Raw genomic sequence first — 24,365 nt, 5'->3', positions numbered from 1 at the left:
GCTTTTTTTTTTCTTTCAATATTTTGAATATATCATCCCATTCTCTCTTGACTTGCAGTGTTTCTGTTGAGAAATCCTGCTACAGTTTTTTGGATGTGATGTGTAACTACTCTCTTGCTGGTTTCTTAATTCTCTGTCTCTGAATTTTGATAATTTAATAATAATGTTTCTCTGTGTAGTTCTTTTTGGGCTCAAACTTTTAAAGGTCCTATGAGGCACACGAATCTGTACTCCCATTTCTCCCTCCAAGTTTGGGAATTTTCCAGCCATTTTTGTTTTAAATATATTTTCTTTTTTTTTCTTTGTCTTTTGGGACTCCCATAGTGTTTATCTGTCTTTTTTCTCTTTTTTCCTTCCTTTCTTTCCTTCCTTCCTTCTTTCCTTTCCTTCCTTCCTTCCTTTCTTTTCTTTCTCGTCCCATAAGTCCTATAAGCTTTCTTTATACTTTTTCATTCTTTTTTTTTGTTTGTTTTTGTTCTACTAAATGTATATTTTCAAGTGGCCTAATTTTAAGTTCACTTTTTCTTCATTCTATTTAGTCAAGTTTGCTATCGAAGATCTCTGTTGAATTCTTCAGTACTATTATTGCATTCTTTTGGATTTCCACTTGGATTATTTTGACATTTCTTTTTTTTAAATCTCAGCTCTTTGCATAAATTATTTCATTGTATTCCTTTTATCCCATCATTATTGTTAAGAAATATGTAGTCATTTAATTTAAATTTCTTTTATTTAGCTTAAGATTGTCTTTGGAAACTTTTTTTTTTTTTTTTTTGTCTTTTTGCCTTTTCTAGGGCTGCTCTCATGGCATATGGAGGTTCCCAGGCGAGGGGTCAAATCAGAGCTGTAGCCACCGGCCTATGCCAGAGCCACAGCAATGCCAGATCCAAGCCATGTCTGCAACCTACACCACAGCTCATGGCAATGCCAGATCCTTAACCCAATGAGTGAGGCCAGGGATCAAACCTGCAACCTCATGGTTCCTAGTTGGATTCGTTAACCACTGCACCACGACGGGAACTCCTGCCTTTGGAAACTTTTAACGTTTCTTTGTGTTTAGTGTTCTGCAATTTTCCTCCAAAATGTCCAAAATTTTATTTCCTTTCATTACCCTTGCTTGATTTAAGCTCTGACATAAAAATATTTTTTCATATATTTCTCCCATATTCTATTTTCTTCTTTGAGAACTCCAATTTTACTTATATTAGATATTCTCATTATCTTTTATGTTTCTTAATGTCTGCTGTATTTTATGTTTTTAATTATATGGTGTTTTATCCTTGTCAGCTTGTTTATTTCTTTTGCTCTCTAATTCCCTCTTCAAGCTGCCTGGCTAGTTCAGTCACTAGAGCATGAGACTCTTAATTCCCTCTTCATATATAATCTTTTCTGAAGTTCATCCATTTAGTTTTTAACATTTTTATTTTTTTTGTCTTTTTGCCATTTCTTGGGCCACTCCTGCGGCATATGGAGGTTCCCGGGCTAGGGGTCGAATCGGAGCTGTAGCTGCCAGCCTATGCCAGAGCCACAGCAACGCAGGATCTGAGCCACGTCTGCGACCTACACCACAGCTCACGGCAACGCCAGAACCTTGACCCACTGAGTAAGGGCAGGGATCGAACCCGCAACCTCATGGTTCCTAGTCAGATTCGTTAACCACTGCGCCACAACGGGAACTCCTATTTTCATTATAATAATTACATTTTAATTTTTCAGAGTTTTATTCTGTTCTTCTCTGAACTTCTTGGTCCAGAGGGTCATCAGAAAAATGTCAAAATAGGAGTTTCCTACTGTCTTCCTCCAAAATGACACCAATATTGACAAAAACTCTTGAATGAGAGTGACTTTTTGGAAGTTCAGGATTTTTGTGATGGTGATCCAGCACAGAGTTGGAGCAAAAAAATGTATAAAACAAAACCCCAGAGATTTGATGCATTGAAGAGGGTATGAGGAACAGTTTCAAATTACCTGCGTCAGCCCTACTCCAAGGGACAATAGCTCAGTGCCAAGAACTTGGCATGAGACTTCTCCCACAGAGGAAAATTAAGTTGTGTGAGTGAGGGCCTGTCTTCCTCATCTGTCTTGGATGGTGATAATGAACTCCAATTCTTTCTCAATCCATTCAGAATACTGAGTTGTGTTGTAACATTGGGGGATATAGAGGAACTGAGAAATATGCAGCCAGGGATCTTAAAGAACATGATAAATATGAGGATCCTACTAATCTTTTCATGGACTCCTTAAGAAAGTCCTCCTATGAGTTTCTGGAATGCCTTCTCTATGGATCTCAACTTGCCAAGGCAATCATTTGCATTCCACACACCTCACCCACACAGATCCCCACACCTTAGCCAGCTCCTTGTGTGGGGGCCAAGGGAGGAAAGTGAAAGCTGTTGCAGATGGCTAGTAAGCATGTGAAGAAAACAAACCCAAATCTGTAGGACTGAGAGAAAGCACATAAACTTGAGCATTAAACACTGTCATGGAGAAAGCAAATGGGAGGTTTTCTGCACCTGGTCTGTATTTTAGGATTCAGAGAAGGCATTTAATCTTAATACTTCTCCCCCAACAGGGAAAAAGAAGAGTGTATCCATAGAAAAGTTCTGAGAAAGCTTCAGAATCCCTCTTAAGATTGACAGAAGGTATTTCTGTCTTCAAGGCTGCCAGTAATGACTATAGGATGTAGCTCCTTCTTCAACTGTGAAGACAGAAACACAGGGCTCTAAGGAACATAACACCATACAAGGAACACAAAATTTTTCCAGTAACCAACTCCAAAAGAAGTCAAGATATGTGATAAATAATTCAAAAGACTTGAATTAAGGAAACTCAGTGAATTATACAAAATAAAGAAAGGTAATTCAAGAAATCAGGAGAAAAATATACAAATATAAGGAAAGTTTAATAGAGAGACAGAAACCACAAAAAGGAATCAAACAGAAACTCTGGAGCTAAAGAATACAAGGAATGAAAAGAAAAATGCAATAAAGAGCATTAACATCAGATTTGATCAAGCATAAGAAAGAAAATATGAAATCAAGGGAAGTCATTTGAAATTATCCAGTCAGAAGAAAACAAAGAAAAATGAATGAAAAGAGTGCAAAAAACTACACTGCTTACAGGACAGCATAAAGGAAATCATCTGCATATTATTGTAATCTAAAAAAAGAAAAGAGAGAAAGGGGGCAGAAAGCTGATTTAAAGAAGTAATGAATTTACCAAATATGGAAAGATTAAAACATCCAAACTGACTTTTATCTTCTACATGTCTAATCATTTATATATTTCCAAGTAGACAAAACTCTTTTGTTATATATTTGAGGACACATGTGACTAATTTGTATTAAATCATATTAGTTAATGAGTGGAGAATGTAATATTTACAAATTAATATATTTGTGTAATATGTAATTTTAAATATGCATATGTAAACTAATTACTTAATGTTTTTATTACAAGTAGACTTTTTTTCAACAACTTTTAAAATTTAGATATTCAGGTGAGTCAAGACACTCCTTTATCTTTTCATTGGTGTCTCCTTATGTTTGTGTATGTATAATATTTATTTGAAAATAATTTTTGATTACTCAATTAAATGCATGTTATAAGAAAAGAATCTTCTATTTGCTGATTTTCTCTATTGTGTGTCTATTATGCACTTTAGAATTTTAGTTAAAGGGCTTCTTGTGTGGGAGTGCTCACTTTCTCTCCAAATTCACCTTTCATAATAAGGATTATAATTGCTCCACCTGGCCTCCTCTAGCTCATAACCAGGCCAGGACCAGGACCTTGGAGTTTCTGTCTAGCATTTAGGGAATGTCACATTACAGTCACTGAGCACAGAAGGAGAATACCCTGGGTGCTAATCTCATCTCTGTCTCACAGCTTTATAAACCCTACAGTGCAGAGAAATCACATAGAGTTTTATATTTTTTCAAAGTTTTTAAAGTTTGACTAAAATGCCTATTAATCTTATGGAGTGGATCCTTCTTAGTTCCCCACCATAAATAGGGCCTCACTAGCTCATGAGTCCTTTTTTTTTTTTTTTCTTTTAATGGCTGCCTCCATGGCATATGGAAGTTCTCAGGCTATGCACTGCAACCTACACTGCAGCTGGATTTTTTCTTTTTCTTTTTTGCTTTTTAGGGCCATACCTGTGGCATATGGAAGTTCTCAGGCTAGAGGTCGAATCAGAGCTACAGCCACAGCAACATGGGACCTGAGCCTTGTCTACAACCTACACCACACTTCACAGCAATGCCAGATCCTTAACCCACTGAGCAAGGCCAGGGATCAAACTCGTAACCTCATGGTTACTAGTCTGATTTGTTTCCACTGCACCACAATGGGAACTCCAATATCAGATCCTTTAACACACTGCACCAGGCCAATAATCGAACCTACACATCCACAGTGACCTGAGCCACTGCAGGCAGATTCTTAACTCACTGCACCACTGCAGGAACTCTAGGTGTTGATTTTTTTATTGAAATGTTATTGACATACCACTATTCAAACTAATACTAGTTTTAGGTATACAACATAATAATTTGATATTTGTATATATTGTGAAATAATCAGCACAGTAAGTCTAGTTAACATCCATCACCTCACATAGTTAATATAATTTTTGCCTTGTGATGAGAAATTTTATGCTCTATTCTCTTAACAATGTTCATATATAACATAGTACATTATTAACTATATTTGCCATGCTGTACATTATATTCTCGTGACTAAATTTATTTTATAACTGGAAGTTTGTACCTTTTGACTCTATTTATCCATTTTTGTCCACTTCCCACCCTCTGCCTCTGGTGCCAACAACTAATCTGTCCTCTGTATCTATTATTTTGTTTTTTTATTTTTCTTTTTGTTTTGTTTTTAGATTTCCACATATAATTGAGATTTTAAAGTTTTTTAAATTACTCAATGAATTTATTACATTTCTAGTTGTACAATGATCATCACAATCCAATTTTATAGGATTTCCATCCCACACCCCCAGCACATCCCCCCACCCCCTGAACTGTTTCCTTTGGAAATCATAAGTTTTTCAAAGTCTGTGAGTCAGTATCTGTTCTGCAAAGAAGTTCAGTCTGTCCTTTTTTCAGATTCCACATGTCAGTGATAGCACTTGATGCCGGTGTCTCATTGTCTGACTGACTTCACTTAGCATGATAATTTCTAGGTCCATCCATGTTGCTAAAGATGCCTTATTTCATTCCTTTTAATGGCTGAGTAATATTCCATTGTGTATATGTACCACTTCTTCTTGACCCACTCCTCTGTCGATGGACATTTAGGTTGTTTCCAGGTCTTGGCTATTGAAAAGAGTGCTGCAATGAACATTGGAGTACATGTGTCTTTGCGAGTCATGGTTTTCTCTGGATAGACGTCCAGGAGTGGGATCGCTGGATCAAATGGTAGTTCTATTTTTAGTTTACTGAGGAATCTCCATATTGTTTTCCACAGTGGTTGTGCCAATTTACAATCCCACCAACAGTGACATCGGGTTCCTTTTTCTCCACACCCTCTCCAGCACTTATTGTTTGAAGATTTTTTGATGATGGCCATTCTGGCTGGTATAAGGTGTTACCTCACAGTGGTTTTGATTTGCATTTCTCTAATGATAAGTGATGCTAAATATCTTTTCATTTGTTTTTTGGCCATACATATATCTTCTTTGGAGAATTGTCTGTTTAGATCTTCTGCCCATTTTTTGAGATTTTATGGTGTTTGTCTTATTTTACTTAGCATAAAGCTCTCAAGGTCCATTCATGTTGTTGCAAATGGCAGGATAGATTTCATCCTTTTTATGGCCAAATAATATTCCATTGTATATATACACACCACATTTTCTTTATCCATTCATCCACTGATAGACACTTAGATTGTTTCCATAACTTGACTACTGTAAATATTGCTGTAATAAACATGGGGGTTGCACATGCCTTTGCAAGCAGTCAGATTTTTAACATTCTCTACCTTTTTTTTTTTTTTTTTTTGCTTTTTAGGGATGCACATGTGGCATTTGGAAGTTCCCAGGCCAGGGGTCAAATCAGAGATACAGCAGCCTCTGGCTTACACCACAGTCACAGCAAAATGGGATCCAAGCCACATCTGTGACCTACACAACAGCTCCTGGCAACACTGAATCCTTAACCCACTGAGCAAGACCAGGGATTGAACCCGTGTCCTCATGGATTCTAGTTGGGTTTGTTACCACTGAGCCACAACAGGAACTCCCCTCTACTTATTTTTAATTAGCTGTTGATAGTTAATGCCCCCCTTTCTCTGTGTAATACTGTTCTACCTTTGATCCAACGTGATATTAATCTTATTTTTGCTTGTTCTATGCTATTTACTTTAAAATATGTTATGTATCATTGCTATGTGTTTGAAGCACAGAGAAGAATTAAAAAAATAAATTTTCACTATTTCTTGACCTGTCGAATTTTCTCTTTTAATAGAAAAGAGAATTCAAAACTATATCATAATATTCTGATATGAAATTTTCTATTTAACTTGAAATCTTCTTTTAAAACCTTTCAGAAAACTTTGTCACCTTGCTTGCAACATTTGATAATAATGAAGACTACTCCTTCATAGTAAACATAGTATTTATACAAATTTATCATCTGGATGAGTTAGCTTCTATCTTATCCTACAGAGAAGGGAGAAAAAAATGTTTATGGTGAAATCACTCACTGCATAAAAACATCCTGGGATTATATTTTGTAAGCAGTTAAATTCAAAAGAAATTTAATGAAGATGTTTCATGTACAGGGCATTGATACCAGGTTCAGATAACAAACACAAGAGATTAAAAGAGGTGAGAAAGTGACATTTTTACTATTATCCACTTTGAAAATAGTAATCTGACGCACTCCCAGACCAATTCTAAAGGAAAAAGTTTATTTAACACCTCTAATTGACTCTAAGAGAAGCGATCCAGGTTTTGGTGTCAGGCAAAATATTTTATTCTAATTACTTGACAGAGCCCTTTAGAGTTCTGGGAATCATAACCACCTCAGGGAGACGTTAAAGTATGAATCTGTTCCAGTTAATTGCTGTTATAAGTGATAAAAATGTGTTCTCTTAATTACTGCATTAGGTTGCCAATGGACAGTATTATTCATGTCAACATGTATTTTAAAAGTGTCAACTGTTTTTCTTTCAATGATCTGATCTTAGCATGTCACAGCCCTGTTTCAAATTGTAAGATTTTTGCATTGTTTTCAATGTAAAATCTAAATTTCAAAGCACTGCTAAACTCATTTTCTCACTGCTAGACTTGTCATATGCTCTCCTTATATATGCTTTCCTTCAGCCTCAGAAACAGCTTGGATTTCCAGGAATAGGTTTCCTCCCAACCCTGGATATTTGCGAGTCTCAACTCTCTACCTGATTTGGACCTCACCTAACAAAAATCATCCTTTCACATACTAAGAGTAAGACACTGCTTTTAGTTTTATATTCCAGCCATCAATAATTCTAGATGCACCTTAATTCTACAACAAATTATAAGTAATTACTGTTTAAATTAAGACAATGAGCTACAAAGGCAGATGGTTAAATTTCAAATTGCAATCTTGCACCTCTTAATCTTCTACCCCTCTCTTGCTCCTCTCTCTACCTCTTCCCACTGGAAACTAGTTTGTTCTCCACATCTGTGGGTACTTTTCTGTTTTGTTATATTTATTCATTTGTTGTATTATTTATATATCATATATATATATATGATAACATATGGTATTTGTCTTCCTCTGACTTATTTTGCCAAGAGTAATAACCTCCAGGTCCATTCATGTTTGTGCAAATGGCAACATTTTATTTTTTTTTGGCTGAGCAATATCCCGTTGTGTGTGTGTGTGTATATATATTTTCTATATCCATTTTTTTCTATATTCATTCACGTGTTTATTGAAACTTAGGTTGCTTTCATAACTTGGCTATTGTAAATAATGGTGCTATGAATATTGGGGTGCACGTATCTTTTCAAATAAGTACTTTTGTTTTCTTCAGATATTTACCCAGCAGTAGAATTTCTGGGTCATATGGTAGTTCTATTTTAATTTTGTTGAGAAAACTCCACCTTGTTTTACACAACGGCTATACTAATTTACATTCATACCAAGAATGTACTAGGGTTCCCTTTTCTCCACATCCTTGCTAACATTTGCTATTGTGGTCTTTTTGATGCTAGCCATTCTGACAGGTGTGAGGTGATATCTCATTGCAGTTCTGATTAGCATTTCTCCGATGATTAGTGACTTTGAGCAACTTCTATTGGCCATCTGCATGTCTTCTTTGGAAAAAAATGTCTATTCAGGCCTTCTGCTCATTTTTAAATGTTTTTTTAAATATTGAGTTGTATAAGCTATTTACATATTTTGGATATTACCTCATCAGTCACATCATTTGCAAATATTTTCTCTCATTCAGTAGGTTGTCTTTTGTTTTGTCCATTGTTTCCTTTGCTGTGCAAAAGCATTAGATTAGTTTACATTTGTTTATTTGTCCTGCTGTTGCCTTTGCCTTAAAAGACAGATACAAAAAAGTATTGTTACAATTTATGTAAGAGTGTTCTGCCTATGTTTTCCTCTGGGAATTTTATGCTTTGAGGTCTTATATTTAGGTCTTTAATCCATTTTGAGTTTCTTTTTGTGTATGGTGTAAGAAAATTTTCTAATTTCATTCAATTACATGTAGTTGTCCAATTTTCCCAGCACTACTCATTGGAAATTGTCTTTTCTCCATCATATATTCTTGCCTTCTTTGTCACAGATTAATTGACCATAAATGTGTGGGTTTATTTTGGGGCTCTCTATTCTTTTCCATTGCTCTATGTATCTTTTGTGTGTGTGTGTGCCAGTATTATACTGTTTTGATTATTCTAGCTCTATAATATAGTCTGCAGTCAGGGAGCATGATTTTTCCAGCTTTGTTCTTCTTTCTCAAGATTGCTTTGGCTATTGGGGGTCTTTTGTGATTCCACATATATTTATATTTCAGAATTATTTATTCTAGTTCTATGAAAAAATGTTTAAGTTCAGAGGGATTGCATTAAACTTATAGATTCCTGAGTTGTATAGACATTGTCACAATATTAGTCCTTCCAATCCATTAAATTGGACTATTTTTCTACTTCTTTGTATCATCTTCAATTTCCTTCACCAATGTCTTATAGTTTTCAGAGTAGAAGTCTTTTTTTTTTTTTTTAACCTCCTTTTTTACCTCCTTTGTTAACTTTATTCCTAGGTATTTTATTCTTTTGATATGATTTTAAACAGTATTTGTTAAAACTTTCTCTTTCTGATAGTTCTTTATAAGAGTATAGAAAAGTAACAGATTGCTGTATATTAATCTTATATCTTTCTACTTTCTTGAATTCATTTATTAGTTCTAATAGTTTTGGGGGGGGAGACTTTAGAGTTTTATATATATAGTATCAAGTTGACTACAAATAATAACAGTTTAACTTCTTCCCTCCCAATTTGGATGCTCTTTATTTATTTATTTATTTATTTTTTACTGTTTATTGCTGTAGCTAGGACTTCTAATACTATGGTAAATAGAGGTGGAGAGAATGGGCATCCTTGTCTTGTTCTTGATTTTAGCAGAAAAGTTTTCAGTTTTTTTTGTTTGTTTGTGTGTTTTTTAGGGCCACACCTGTGGCACATGGAGGTTCCCAGGCTAGAGGTCTAATCAGAGCTATAGCTGCTGGCCTATACCACAGCCACAGCAACACCAGATCCAAGATATGTCTGGGACCTACACCACAGATCACAGCAATGCTGGATCCTTAACCCACTAAGCGAGGCCAGGGATCGAACCTGCAACCTCATGGTTCCTAGTCAGATTCATTTCTGCTACGCCACGATGGGAACTCCAAGTTTTCAGATTTTTATCATTGACTACAATGTTAGCTGTGGGTTTGTCATAAAAAGTTTTTGTTATATTATGATATTCCCTCTATACTAATTTTCCCCCTTTTTTTTGGTTCCACCCACAGCATATGGAAGTTTCCAGCTAGAAATCAAATCTGAGCTGCAGCTGTAGCACACTGTGCTGGGCCAGGGATTGAACAGACAATGCTGCAGAGACAAGCCAGATAATTAACCCACTGCACCACAGGAGAAACTCCCCTTTTTACTAAATTTGAGGAGAGTTTTTTTTTAAATTGTGAATGGATGTTGAATTTTGTAAAATGCTTTCCCTGCATGTGCTGAGATGATCATGTGATTTTTATCTTTTTTTTTTTGATGATGTGATGTATCGTATAGATTGATTAAGGGATATTGAACCATCCTTGTATACCCCTGGAATAAACCCCACTTGATCATGAACCTTTTTATATATTGTTGGGTTTAGTTTGCTAGTGTTTTGTTGAAGATTTGCATCTATACTCAACAGAAATATCTGCCTGTAATTTTCTTCCTATTTTCCTTCCTTTCTTCCTTCTTTCCTTCCTTCCTCCTTCCCTCCCTCCCTCACTTGCTTGCTTGCTTGCTTTCTCTCATGCCACGGCATAGGAAGTTTCCAGGCCAGGATCAGATCTGAGCCACAGATGCAACCTCCACTGAAGCTGCAGCAATACAGAATCCTTTAACCCTTTATGCTGGGCCAGGGATTGAATCTGTGTCCTGGCACTGCAGAGACATCACCAATCCCACTGTGCCACAGCAAGAACTCCTGTAATTTTCTTTTTGGGTATTGTCTTTGTCTTGTTTTGCTATCAGGATATTGTGGCTTTGTAAAATGAAAATGGAAGTGTTCTATCCTCTTTGACCTTTTGGAAATGTTTGAGAGGGATGGTATTAGCTCTTCCTTATATGTTTTTTATATATCTTCTGCCTTGTTTTGGGAGCAAGATAGTGTGTGAGTACTATTCATGAGCAGAGCATAAATGTTCCCACAACCCTTTCTCTCACTGGTTTTCAAAACAGCCAAAGAAACTTCTTCCTGGTGTCAGACTCCAGGCCTTGCTGTGGATGCCCAATATGTGGTTTTAGCCACAAGGAGGATCTCAGAGCCTATATAACCCCTCTTCTCTTCTGTATACCGTCTCAAGGCTGCAGGTCCTGATATGATCACTTCTCTTTCCTTCATACCTGACTTTTTGTGGATCTTACAGTTTTTGTTATGTAATGGTCTTTCTGCCAGTATCCAGCTTGTTTTCAGTGCAAATTTCTCTACATGTAAATGTAATTTTGATGTGTTTTTGAGGGGAGGTGAGTTCAGCATCATCCTACTCTGCATCTTCACCTCCTCCTTCCTTTCTTTCCAATGTGGAATTCTTTTATCTCTTTATTTTTCTAATCTTCTGTGGCCAGGACTTCTAATTCTATGTTGAATAAAAGGCACCAGACTGGGCATTCTTTTCCTGTTCCTGATCATATAATAAATGCTTTATTTCATGTTTTCACTGTTGAGAATGAAGTTAGTTCCGAATCTTTCATATGTGGCTTTTATTATGTTAAGGTTTTTTTTTCTCCTCTGCACGTGCCTTGTTGAGAGTTTTTATTACAAGTGAATGTTGACCTTTGTCCAAAGCTCTTTCTGCATCTACTGAGGTGTTCATATGATTTTTACTTTCAATTTGTTGATGTGGTACACAAAGCTGAAAGCATCATGGTCCTTGATTTCAAACTATACTACAAAGCCACATTATTCAAAACTGTATGATACTCGTTCAAAAACAGATACATAGATCAATGGAACAGAATACAGAGACCAGAAATAAACCCACACTTATAAGGGCAATTAATCTATGACAAAGAAGGCAAAAATATGCAATAGGAGAAAAGACAGCCTCTTCAATAAATTTCATTGGGAAAACTGGAAAGCTACAATAAAGAATCAAATTGGACTGCTTTCTCACACCACATGCAAAAATAAAGTGGATTAAAGACTTAAATATAAATATGACTGAAACCATAAAACTTCTAAAACAAAACGTAGGCAGCATGCTCTTTGACATCACTCTTAGTAATATGCTTTTGGATATGCCTCCTTAAGCAAGGGAAACAAAAGCAAAAATTAAACAAATGGGACTATATCAAATTAAAAAGTTGTTGCATGGCAAAGGAAACTATCAACAAAAGGCTGCCTACTGAATGGAAGAATATATGTCAAACAAGATATCAGATAAAGGGTTAATACCCAAAATATAAAAATAAATCATATTTAAATTTGAAAAGAAATTTAAAGAAATTTAAATTTAAAGAAAAACAATAAACAATTCAATTAAAAATGCAGATATTATGAATAGACTTTTTTTTAAAGAAGACATGTATTTGGTCAACAGGTACATGCAAGATGCTCAACATCACTAATCATCAGGGAAACGCAAATCAAAACCATAATGAGACCTCACCTCACATGTGTTACAATGGCTATTATCAATGAGACAACAAATACAAAGTGTTGGTGAAGATGTGGAGAGAAAAGGAGCCCTTGTGTACTGCTGGTGAGAATGTAAATTGGTGCAGCCTCTATGGAAAAAGAGTATGGAGATTTCTCAAAAAACGTAAAATCAAATTACCTTACAATGCACCAATTCCACTCCTGGATATTTATCCAAAGAAAATGAAAACCCTAGGTAGAAAAGATATATACACTCTCATGTTCATTCTATCATTATTTATAATGGTGAACATATAGAATAAAGAAAATGTGATATATATGTAATATGACATAAAAAATAAAATCTTTCCATTTATAACAACATGAATGGACATAGAGTGTATTATTCTAAGTGAAATAAGTCAGACAAAAACAAATATTGCATGATTTCACTTATACGTAGAATCTAAAAAAAAAAAAAACAGATAAACACACATAACAAAACAGAAACATAATCATAGATATAGACAAACAGGTGGTTGCCAGAAAGGAGGGGGTTGGGAGAGAGAAACAGATAAGGCATTTCAGAGGTACAAACTTCCAGCTGCAAAATAAATGAGTTACAAGCAGTAATTGTACAGTGTGAGGAAAAGAGTCAATAATTATGAAATATCTTTGGTGACAGACAGTAACTACATTTATGATAGTGATCATTTTGAATTGTATAGAAATAGTGAATGTGATAGAAACTAACTCAGTCTTGTAGGTTCTGTATATTTCAAAAACAAACAAACTCAGGAAAAGAGATCAGATTTGTGGTTCCCAGATGCAGGAATAGAGGGTAGGAAGAATTGGCTGAAGGCAGTCCAAGGTTCCAACTTCCAGTTATAAGGTGCATAGGTACCAGGCATGTCATGCACAACATGATAAACATAATTAACACTGCTCTATGTTGTACAGTAAATTTGTCAAGAGTAAATCCTAAGCGTTCCCATCACAAGGGAAAACAAGTTTTTCTGTATCTTTAATGTTGTATTTAGATGAGATGATGGATATTCACTAAACTTATTGCAGTAATCAAAAGATTAAAAATTAATAAGAAATCAGTGAATTTCTGACATGGCTGAATACATAAAATAGGAGTTTCAGAAGAAGATTAACAAAGATGGTTTTTTTATAAAATCAAAGGCAGGGTGAAATTATGTAGGTTAAATGTTAACCTGTTTGGTATACTGCTATTGCTATGGATGTTGCTCTTTCTTCCTTATGTCTTTTTGTTGTTGCTATTTCTTGGGCCGCTCCCGCGGCATATGGAGGTTCCCAGGCTAGGGGTCTAATCGGAGTTGTAGCCAGCGGCCTACGCCAGAGCCACAGCACCGCGGGATCCGAGCCGCGTCTGCGACCTACACCACGGCTCACGGCAACGCCGGATCGTTAACCCACTGAGCAAGGGCAGGGACCGAACCCGCAACCTCATGGTTCCTAGTCGGATTCGTTAACCACTGCGCCACGACGGGAACTCCCTCTTTCTTCCTTATATAGTTTAAAGCATAAACATATAATTTTTAGAACATAATGCTAAAGTTATTACTCATTAGAAAAAAATCCTCACACTTGTGTGTATTTAGCTTATTTGCTATGCACATAAAAAATCTACTTACTTTGTTACCTTTTCTTATTCATTTTTTGGTACCAGTTATTATTTCTAGCGCACGATGTGAACAAAACCAAGATTTTAGATTTGCAATGTCCTGTGCTTTTTTTGACAGCTTTTGTGAGATATCTGAACTTTTGAACAAAAATGGGATTTGGGATATTTAGTGAATGTAATTATTTCATGTAGTCTTCACCTTCAAGTCATTTGGATCTGTACAAAGCTGGTTTTAAATGCAAAACATTTGCTTGCCATTCTCAATGGAGTATGGCCCTAATTAAACTAAAACATAGTGCCATCATTATTTTGGAACAAAATTTCCCTATGTATTGAGTTTTTCCTTAGTAATTCTAAAAGTCACGAGAACAGAAGAGAAATCTAGGCTTTTCTCTCTCCAAAGCAGTTCATCTGACAAAGAAGAAATGATGGCACTCCAACCAGAAAGGGAGCCATGTGTTCAAAGAAATACGAGAAACTGAAATGTCAAATTCTCTATTTTAAGGGTTCTTCAGCAGGAATGGTCATCAATCATGTTTTAAAATAGAACACGGGCACAGGAAACATTCAGGGAAAAGTATGTTTCCACATTATTGTTTTCTGTTTTATTCATGGCACAGTGCCTTATAGGGACTGTTTATGTTCATTTCGACTACAAAGTTCACCATTCTAAATACGAACTACTCTACTTTAAGTGATCATATATTGGATATTGGATAGCAAATTTTCCAAGGACTATGTTTAATATCTGGATAGATGAAGACAATAATACTGCTTTGGTGAAAGTGAATTTTATTTATTAGTTCATTCACTCATTCATTTACTTATTCAGTCCTGAATGCAACAAATATTTTTAGCTTTTACTACATGCCAGGCTTTGTGTTAGGTACTGAGCATTAGAAAATGAATAAAATACTATACTTTCCTCAAAGAGATCAAATATTCCATTCCCAGTCACTCTCCATCCAGAGGGCTATGCTGAATGTCAAATGAAAAAGTTACCACAGTTCCAATTATCCACAAAGAACAACTCATTGTTATTCCCACAACTTGTCTAGCTTAATCACCACTCAAGTCTTAAAGCTGTCAGGCAATATTAATTTCAGTGAGATCTAAAAGGAGCACAGACCTAAAAACCCTGCTTGAATATAAAGAACCCCTCTGTTTTCCTGCTCTACTATTGGAAAATGCTTTGTTATTGTTGGAAAAAGAATTAACCTCATAGAAAACAAATGTCTACTGCCATCATGGAGCCATACTAAACTTTCCATTAATCCCCACTATGGGCTATTAATAAAATTAAGAGAAAAAGGATAGAGGTGAGTTGGAGAGAACTGGGTTTTCATTTTCTGGTCCCACAAAAAAAAAAAAAAAGTGCTTTTATGAAGGACTATTTATAACTTATATGGCTATTTTGAAAGTATGACTTAGGTTGCAACCATGACAGTCAAAGCCAAGGTTTTATGCGGAATGTAAAGGATAATGACTCTTGTAGTACTGTGCATTTTTTTTTCAGGCTATAATGCATAATTTTTTGACATTTAAAAGAATTGATTTTAAAGTGTTTACAGTCCCAGAAGAAATACCTTATCACTACAAAGGGTAATCTACCTCCATTTTTTCCTTTGGTTATTTTTCTTGGAATTTTTTAGTTGTATTAAAATGATTTAAATGGGCCATTTAGTCATAGTTGCAGTAAAAAACTGAATAAAATATTCTTTTTAAAATGATTTTTTTCCCTTGTGGGAGTTATTTCGAATTCTAATTATTGCTTACAAAGAAAAGAATAATAATACTTAAAAACTTCTGTTCCTAGACTGCTAAACAGCTTTGGTCAGATGTATAAATTTAACTCTTAAACAGAATCAAATGAATAAATTTTTTTTAATGAAGGATTATGGGAAGATGATGAACAGTAACACAGTAAGAGTAATGAAAACCAAACACCTATAAATAACATCTACAAAAAACCCCCAGGGACAAGAATTTCTCCTGAACCTAAAGATACAAACTACCAACAGCTACAACACCATTTAGCAGCATCATCTATGAGAGTAAAAGCAGAAAAAAAAAAAAAAAAAAACGGTCCTGACAATAAACAATAAAATTGCCACTAGGGACTTAACTGGAAAGTAAAGCCAGTTGATCTGAAAACACAGACACATGTAGAAGAAGGGGCTTTTGCAGTATACAAATTCCAAGTTAGCATGCAGGGGCAATGGAGGATATCTGATGTTGCTGGACAGGACGGATTTTAGAAACCGTTTAATGCAATCTTTTTTCTAAGAGAGTAGAAACTGCTGGGAATGGAACACAAATTGAACAGAGTAGGAAAGAGAGTCAAAGGAAAAAGAAGTTTCAGATAAAAGTGTTACAGTGGGAATCAAATTTCACAAAAGAATTGTGAAATTCACAAAAGCATTTCTCTCAAATAGAGTGATTTATAGAGGGAACACCAGAAACATAAAAGTAAAATTGTCTTTTGGTCCCTTCTCCTCTTCTGAAAGTAAAGGAAAACTCATTTCATTAAAACACTGGTCCATAGATACAGATTTTAGGTAAGTTACATTTAAATTTATTATATAAGAAAAAGAGAGGAGTTCCTGTTATGGCTCAGCAATTAATGACCAGACTAGTATCCATGAGGACACAGGTCAGATCCCTGGCCTTGCTCAGTGGGTTAAGGATCCAGTGTTGCTGCGGCTGTGGCACAGGCCAGCTGCTACAGCTCTGATTCAACCCCTAGCCTGGGAACCTCCGCATGCTGCCGGTGCAGCCCTAAAACACACACACACAAAGACACAAAAGAAAGAGAGAGAGAATAATACCTCTGTAGAAACAGCAAAAAAAAAAGCCTGTATTTTTGAAAATGGTGAAAACTGTAACCTAATATTTTCAAGTGATCCCAAAGAAATGAAGAAAATGTTAAAAGACATTTAAGAACATAAATAATAATTAGAATGACTCATAAAAATCTGCTTAAAGAAAAAGAAGACTAGAAAAAAGTGGTAACAAAATTAGCAAAGTACAAAGAATATAACCAAAAAACAAACAAACAAACTCATAATTGAAAAGTAAACTAGAAGTAACATGAAAACAAGTAATACAACAGATAATGTCTTAAGAGACATATGAAGAGAAGGAAACTTTAAAACTCAAAATAAAAGGCTTGGCAAAAGTGTTAGAAATAAAGACAGACAGACAAGGACAAACATGTCCAATAGAAGACCCTAGAGAAGAAAAATAACAGTAAATAAAGATAAATGCTAATAATTGTAACTCAAAAACTTACCAAAAATAAAAGAGGACTTGAAAATTCACAATGAAAGGACACACTGTATTCCTGGGAATGTTTATCTATTAGTGCCAACACTGAAAAATGTTACGGCAAAATAATTAAACTTCAAAGAGAAAGCTGAATAGAATCCTCTGGTCTTAGGCAGAAAAGACCAAACTAGTTAAATGTGAAAGAAAATCAGATTGTTACCATTCTTTTTGACATGGAAGCCAGAAGACAATGGTGTAACATATTTAAGACACTCAAGAAAAGAAACTCTACTTGGACCTTACAGTTAGCCCAATTAAGAATTATCATGAAATTGCAAATATCAGAGAATATTTTTCTCCTGGGTTCTTTCTGAGGAATCTACAAGTGAAAAAGTCTCAGACATGACTGGAGAGACAACAATATAAGATGCGTTGGATTTGGTTTAAAATCCTTGCTCTGTCAAAGAAGACTTTTCACATTAATCAAGTAAGGGATTCAAAGAGGAGATGCAATCTTAGAACACACATTAAGTATCAAAGTAACAAAGGAAAAGAACACCTCTTACTCAGTGTGAAAGCAGGAGACAGCTGAGGCGCTGGGTGCTCCAACATCTGAGGCAAGAAGTTCATGTATCAACTAAAAGCTATCAACCAAAGTGCTTCAGACTGTTTCGGAGCAGGACGGCTGAATCCATTTCATCCACTCAGGATGATCCTGACAAAAGCATTAGTGTTTATTTCCACTGATGCTTATGATTTCAAAAACTGTGATTTCAGGTTAAACCTCTCTCCTTAACTCCAGATCCATATATCCCAAAGCTCTACCAGGTTCTCCACTGAATGTTGTTTCAAATACAACGTATTCTAACTGATTTTCACACCCAGTCCAATGTTCATTTTCTTCCCACACTTACTGCATTTCTATTTTTTCTAGTCTAGCCAAACACCCCCCCCCCCCAGGCTGCCATAAATTTTTAAGACAGATAATTGCTAAAGGTTTCAAGGGCACTTCCTTAACATCTACACAATCTATTTCTTCCTCTATGCCTCATTTTCTGCTTTACAACGAAATGTCTCTTCTCTAATTTCATCATTGCCAACAAGCTACTAGGATGGTCCTTCTAAAGTCAAAGGTGATCATGCACTCCTCTGCTTAAGAGTCTTGGAGTTCCCGTCGTGGCTCAGTGGTTAATGACTCCAACTAGGAACCATGAGGTTGCGGGTTTGATCCCTGGCCTCACTCAGTGGGTTAAGGATCTGGCGTTGCCGTGAGCTGTGGTGTAGGTCGCAGATGTGGCTGGGATCCGGCGTTGCTGTGGCTCTGGCATGGGCCGGTGGCCACAGCTCCAATTGGACCCCTAGCCTGGGAACCTCCATGTGCTGCAGGAGCGGCCCTAGAAAAGGCAAAAAGACAAAAAAAAAAAAAAAAAAAGTCTTTAAGAGCTCCCCACTATGAGATAAAGTTCAAACCTTATTTTAGTAATCACAATCATAAAACAGAGAATAGCCCCAGCCTACATGATCAATTTCATATCCCCACGGCACCTCACGTACTCAGTGGTTCAATTATTTTGAACTATATACTATTTCATTCAGTTTAGGCACACTGCTTCACAAATCAAAGCAATGCTACTACCTCTGAAATACATGAAAGGTTTATTCTCTTTACACCTTCAGATGACCTTTTACAAATCCTTTCACACCCTGCTCAGTCATTTACTCTTCATTGTTGATGGAGGAGAGTAGACTGCAACTCACATGCTGCCTCGCTACACGTGGTACATACGTCTAATATTCCACTGTATCCCTCTCATGATGAATTACATACCCATCTCTTTTATGCATATTTTCTTTCTCTTTTATGCGTATTTCTCCCAAACTCAAGCACTAAGAATCTCAGGATAGCAATCATACTTTATGACATTTCCGGTAGAACACCTATATATTTCAATACTTTATAAGGTATTACATGTAAAGCTTGAAATCATAAAAAAAAACCACTGAAATTGGACGGATCTGATCACTTTTTATATTGGTGCCTACCTATATTTTTAAGCATGCTTGAAATATTTTTGAATATGTTATTGTTAAATTACTGTGAATAAAATCATTTTAAAGTGATAATGTGATACAAATATTATTGGTTAGCATTAAACTTCATGGATCTTTTTTTTCTCCCTGTGATGTATATCCAGCCATGTGAGATGCCGTAATTTAACCACTGAGGTCTGCACCTTACTATGCTGAAGAAAAGCCTTGACTTAAAATACGCACAAAATTATAGCATCCTTTTGTATAGTCTTTAAAGGAGAAGTGTTTCTAATAACATAATAACAGCAGCAACTATTATTTCTATTATTTCTACCATCACTTAGATTACTTCCATTTACATACCTACCTCTTCATACATTATTTTGAGCAATATTTTATAGGGGGTTTTAAGAAAGAGTTGGTTATTATAAGAAGTGTGTGTGTATGTGTGGCCATAATTTTGAATTCTGTACGTATGTCAACCACACATGGACACCATCACCTCCTAGAATCAACTCTTGCATCAAATATATATAAAGTTGAAAATGGCAGAGCCTGGCCTCCCACATGACCTCTACATTATTTTTTTTTAATGATTTTTATTTTTTCCATTATAGCTGATTTACAGTGTTCTGTCAATTTTCTAATGTACAGCAAAGTGATCCAGTCACACATACATATATATATACACACACATTCTTTTTCTCACGTGATCCTCCATCATGCTCCATCGTAAGTGACTGGATATAGTTCTCAGTGCTATACAGCAGGATCTCATTGCTTATCCATTCCAAAGGCAATAGTTTGCATCTATTAACACCAGATTCCCAGTCTATCCCACTCCCTCCCCCTCCCCCCAGCAGAGAAATCCCTGTAAAAATATGGACATTATTGAACACCATGAAATGTTAAGTCTTCGTTATCATTAGCACATTAACTTGAATCACTATCTAACTGGCATAGCAGGAGGAAAGCATGATCTGTGTCTCTAGGTCCATGTGTTTATTTAAGCAACTTAAGCTACAGACTCAAGCTCGTGGGTTCTGGAGGGTGTTCATTCTAAGAGCTGCCCAATATGTCTGCATGAGGTTGGCACCCCAGGGCCCACAACTCAGGCCACTCAGCACAGCAGACTGCTCTTTGGAACACCTAGAGACTTTTGTGAGAAAATGTCAATATTTGGCTGCTCTAAGGTTTACTTCTTCCCGGTTTAACTCCAAAAGAGAGGTGGTTCTTTAGCCAAGAGAAAGGAACGTTTTATAGGGTAAAGACAAGTGCCACGAGATCCTTACCATCTCCTTAGACCCACACCCAGCGGGCTGGCATGCCCCAGCACTGGTGGCTGTGTGTGGTAATGGATGCCACCATCTACCTTTAGTCACTGCTCTACAGCTTCAACAAGCAATTTCCAATGTTTTGCTTCAAATTCATTGTCTGTAACATGGGAGGAATTACCTTATCTTGACAGTCTTCCCCCCCCCCCAAAAAAAAATGAAGAGGCCATTCTATGAATTTGCTATACAAAGATGACAAATAAAAGATAAGAAAATAGACTCTGAGTTGTAATATATTAAATAATCTCAGATATTTACATGCTAGAGGCTAAAAAGCAGTGCTGACTAACTAATACACATTATTTTATTCTATACCAGTGGTAAATCTAAACTGAAGGAATATACAGGTTTTCCTATTAAACATAATGGAATGGTTTTTATTTTTAATAGAACAAATAAATTTGACCTATAAATCCTTCATATTTTATATAAATTGCCCACCTTTAAAGGGTGATTTCTCGTGGAACTATGGAAAGCAAATTGGGGTTAGGCTGGCCTGAATTCCAATTTGGTTCTGCCAAAGTGTGCTATTGAGTTAATCAAGAAGCTTTTCAATATTTGGATTCCTCAAAGTATGTGAAACTATTTAGCACATGGCAGGTTGCAAGATTTTTCTTTTTCTTGGTACTTAGCAGGACACTGGGTGTTGGATGACCAAAAGAGGGGAGACTCTAGACGAGGCTGTGAGGATGGACACTGCTTCGGATGAAAAGTGCGGAGGAAAGTGCTCTGGGCAGTTGCTCTTGGCTCCCTGGGCTACAGAGAGAGTAGCAGGAGGAAAGGAAATGTCTTAACAATACATACAAAATATATTTTCTTTCTGTCTCTGAAGTTACGTGTCCATAGATGGACAGACTGTCATCAATTTTGAGGGGTACTTGGGATGATCTGACTAAAAAATAGCGATTCTGTGAAATGAGAAAAATCCCCTTTTATAGAGTATACAAATTGTGTGTGTTTAGAAGCTGGTACATCTGGGCGACAGCTGGACAGTCTCCTTAGAGGCAAAACTTGGAGTGAGGCATGGCTGTCTGCTCTCTGAAGATATGAGCGATCTGCTCCAAGGTGGGTCCCAACTGGGTTCATTTATTAATGGTATTTTCCACAGCCAATCTGTTAGAATACGGTAGGTGTGAATGCATCCATCATGATATGTCTCTACCCACTGCACCCACTGCCTCACACATCATGAAAGGTGCATCTTGTAGAGGTGGTCAGAAGCTGTGTGTGACAGTCGGTGGAGGACAGGCTCCAGAGGCAGCATGCTTAGGGCTGACCCTGAAGGTGCCTCTTATCAGCTCAGCCATGTTATTTAGTTTTTCTGGGCCTCAATTTCCTCATCTTTAAAATTGAGACTAATAACAATCCCCATATTATAGGGACATCTAGAGGGAGTTCTGTGTGACATCAGTGTGTAAGTCATCTAAATTGGGTCATCTTTCTGCCATATGTGATCTGAGTCCTATGGCAATTAACACAGCAGAACTATATTTGCATAAGTAACTTTATACTCTCTGCTTATATGATGAGCAGAGCTGATTCGTTTCACACATAATTTGCAACTTGTTATAGAGCTTCTTCAATACTAATACCCAGACATGTTGGACAAAGAAAAGAGGATAGACACTTCTGTTTGTTTTCCACTGATTTTGTAGTACTACATTTTCAACTTCTTAGTGACACTGGCTGTATTAAAAGTCTGCGCCACACACCCTGTGGTGAATGAGAAACGGTCTTTATAGTAGCCATTACAATGAAAACCCTATTTGCATTAAGAGTAATTTTATTGTTCTTTCAATATAAAATCATACTGATAGATCATTTTAAAGTAACACGTTTTTCTTAAAGAGATGAGATAAGAAAATAAAGTGGTAATGATGTGTTTAATTTATAAGTAAACCCTAGGAATACAACTTATTTCATTTTTGTTACTATCACAGACAGTAAAAATTCATCATGTTTTAACAGATTATTAACAAATCTCATTATTAACAAATCCCATTTATCTCTTGCTTAATCATTTGTCACATAGATGAAATTCCTTTTTTTCTCCATGTTGGAGACTAAATTGTGATGATCAAATAGAACAATGTAAACAAACAATTAGAAGTTTAATTTGTTTCAAGCCTCCCCAAGAGTCACACTCATATCTTCCAGTCAAGTATATTCAAGGCCCAGGTTATTGATAAAATACAGGCAGAAGTTATGAAAAATGGTGAGAAATAAGATATACTCCTGTGTACTTTTCAAGTCCGTTTTTTTCTTTTCTCTCATCATTCAACTCACTAAAGACTTATTCATCATTACACGAAAAGAAACAGGGTATTTTAGATATAAAATGAATAAAGCAAATTCTCTACCCTCAAGGAATTTGCAACAGAAAGACACATTGATACAAAACTGTAATGTGGGGCAATTCCATGGATACACATAATGCAATGAGTATGCTGTACAGGATTTGATGGTAAAGGGCTGTGGAGAACAGAGGAAGAACTTGTAATCACGGAGCCTGGCTGCTGGAGACAAATGGAAAAGGTCCAGAGAGGAGGAAAGATCATTACTGACCCTTGAGGATTAAGCAGGATGCATAATGTGGAAGAGGAGTGGGCATTCCACAAAGACCATGTACAAAGGCAAAGACAAAGAACTCTTTGGGGAGATAAGCAGGATTTGCATTGAAAGGAATACAGAATGTATGATGAGGATTAGTAAGAGATAAAAAATTGGGGCCATACAGTTAGAAACTTTATATATCATGTAAGAAACTTGAACCTGATCATGGAAGCTTTAGGGAGCCACTGGATAATTTAAAAGGGAGTGTAGTAGACAGCATTTTATTTAAAAGACAAAATCAAAGCAAATAATAAAACAGAGGGCACTTGGGATACAGCAGGAGGTAGACACAAATGGGTCAAGCATAAAGGTTGGAAACACATTTGACCAAATTACTGAACTGGCACATGGTAAACAAAGAGTCCATTAGTTTGCTTAATGTTCCTGAATTCCTATTGTTCACTTAAGCTAGAATCACTACTGTTTTGTGGATACAAGAACAGACACAAAGACAAAACAGACACACTGAAAGTTACCACTACTGTACAAATAGATTCTTCTATTCTTCAGTCTGTTGTAGACTTCCTAAGATGATAGGATCACTGTCAGGACATGATATATAACATAGTGTAATAAAATAATTATTCTTAAATCCATGTAGAGAATAAGGAAAATTACACACATATGTTTTTCTTTATTTACAACTAACAACTGGTTTTGCAAGAGCTAATTAATGTTCAGAAATATTTCTCAATTTTTTACAGTTATTTTAAAAATTAAATGTACCTTGATATACCTATCTGCAAAAAATTATTTAAATATATAAAGTAACTTTTGAAGTGGCAAAATAAAAGCATAATTTACTATGGGAAGATTTGAATTTAATTCAGTCTTAAATCCGTGAAGTTTAAGTGACATCAAACTTGGCCTTAAGTGTCTTTGAACCCTTCCTCATTACAATCCAGGAAGGCTGCTTTAGAACTAGACTAAAAGTAAAATTGTTCAGGATACTTTATTCCTTCTTTTATGTGGTAAAATCATAACATCTAGAATACTATGTGCTTCTAACGCTCAAATTATGTCACTCAGTCTTAGTATTAAAAGTTATTAAAACGTGAAGGTTAATGTAATGGTTTTGAAAGGCAGAATATAAGTAAAACAGAAATATAAGATCTTTT

General features: G+C 35.9%; 1 protein-coding gene across 3 annotated transcripts in view; it reads left to right on the top strand.

Annotated features, from left to right (window-relative positions):
• The window catches only part of LOC146399572 (uncharacterized), a 617,271-nt gene that overhangs the window by 77,651 nt on the left and 515,255 nt on the right, over positions 1–24,365 (top strand). Inside the window, exon 3 of one of the 3 annotated variants that reach the window (XR_014818094.1) lies at positions 2,573–6,448. The exons of the other annotated variants lie outside the window; for them this stretch is intronic. The gene's annotated coding sequence lies outside the window, so the exon portion shown is untranslated. Of the gene's footprint in view, positions 1–2,572; positions 6,449–24,365 lie in introns of those variants that run through there. 3 annotated transcript variants of the gene reach the window in all.

The sequence above is a fragment of the Sus scrofa genome, chromosome 10 (genome assembly GCF_054392235.1).
Source record: "Sus scrofa isolate SSC_HxYL_T2T_F1_AM1 chromosome 10, Sscrofa_HxYL_maternal_Yorkshire_Landrace_v2.0, whole genome shotgun sequence".
NCBI lineage: Eukaryota > Metazoa > Chordata > Mammalia > Artiodactyla > Suidae > Sus > Sus scrofa.
Note: the sequence above shows the minus strand (reverse complement) of the source record. Positions and strands in the feature narration are given on the sequence as shown.